The sequence below is a fragment of the Gobio gobio genome, assembly GCF_949357685.1.
Source record: "Gobio gobio genome assembly, chromosome: 20".
NCBI lineage: Eukaryota > Metazoa > Chordata > Actinopteri > Cypriniformes > Gobionidae > Gobio > Gobio gobio.
Genome location: NC_137113.1, coordinates 1,359,486 through 1,361,942, shown reverse-complemented (window position 1 = coordinate 1,361,942; position 2,457 = coordinate 1,359,486).

The following is a 2,457-nucleotide window of genomic DNA, read 5'->3' as shown; positions in this document are numbered from 1 at the left end:
ATACATTCATATTCATATGATCACACACACTAATACATTCATATTCATCTGATCATACACACTAATACATTCATATTCATATGATCATACACACTAATACATTCATATTCATCTGATCATACACACTAATACATTCATATTCATATGATCATACACACTAATACATTCATATTCATCTGATCATACACACTAATACATTCATATTCATATGATCATACACACTAATACATTCATATTCATATGATCATACACACTAATACATTCATATTCATATGATCATACACACTAATACATTCATATTCATCTGATCATACACACTAATACATTCATATTCATATGATCATACACACTAATACATTCATATTCATCTGATCATACACACTAATACATTCATATTCATCTGATCATACACACTAATACATTCATATTCATATGATCATACACACTAATACATTCATATTCATCTGATCATACACACTAATACATTCATATTCATCTGATCATACACACTAATACATTCATATTCATCTGATCATACACACTAATACATTCATATTCATATGATCATACACACTAATACATTCATATTCATATGATCATACACACTAATACATTCATATTCATATGATCATACACACTAATACATTCATATTCATATGATCATACACACTAATACATTCATATTCATATGATCATACACACTAATACATTCATATTCATCTGATCACACACACTAATACATTCATATTCATATGATCATACACACTAATACATTCATATTCATATGATCATACACACTAATACATTCATATTCATATGATCACACACACTAATACATTCATATTCATATGATCATACACACTAATACATTCATATTCATCTGATCATACACACTAATACATTCATATTCATATGATCATACACACTAATACATTCATATTCATCTGATCATACACACTAATACATTCATATTCATATGATCACACACACTAATACATTCATATTCATCTGATCACACACACTAATACATTCATATTCATCTGATCATACACACTAATACATTCATATTCATATGATCATACACACTAATACATTCATATTCATATGATCATACACACTAATACATTCATATTCATATGATCATACACACTAATACATTCATATTCATCTGATCACACACACTAATACATTCATATTCATATGATCATACACACTAATACATTCATATTCATCTGATCACACACACTAATACATTCATATTCATATGATCATACACACTAATACATTCATATTCATCTGATCATACACACTAATACATTCATATTCATATGATCATACACACTAATACATTCATATTCATCTGATCATACACACTAATACATTCATATTCATATGATCACACACACTAATACATTCATATTCATATGATCACACACACTAATACATTCATATTCATCTGATCATACACACTAATACATTCATATTCATCTGATCATACACACTAATACATTCATATTCATATGATCATACACACTAATACATTCATATTCATCTGATCATACACACTAATACATTCATATTCATCTGATCATACACACTAATACATTCATATTCATCTGATCATACACACTAATACATTCATATTCATATGATCATACACACTAATACATTCATATTCATCTGATCATACACACTAATACATTCATATTCATCTGATCATACACACTAATACATTCATATTCATCTGATCACACACACTAATACATTCATATTCATCTGATCATACACACTAATACATTCATATTCATATGATCATACACACTAATACATTCATATTCATATGATCATACACACTAATACATTCATATTCATATGATCATACACACTAATACATTCATATTCATATGATCATACACACTAATACATTCATATTCATCTGATCACACACACTAATACATTCATATTCATATGATCATACACACTAATACATTCATATTCATATGATCATACACACTAATACATTCATATTCATCTGATCACACACACTAATACATTCATATTCATCTGATCATACACACTAATACATTCATATTCATATGATCATACACACTAATACATTCATATTCATATGATCATACACACTAATACATTCATATTCATCTGATCATACACACTAATACATTCATATTCATCTGATCATACACACTAATACATTCATATTCATATGATCATACACACTAATACATTCATATTCATATGATCATACACACTAATACATTCATATTCATCTGATCACACACACTAATACATTCATATTCATCTGATCATACACACTAATACATTCATATTCATCTGATCATACACACTAATACATTCATATTCATATGATCATACACACTAATACATTCATATTCATCTGATCACACACACTAATACATTCATATTCATCTGATCATA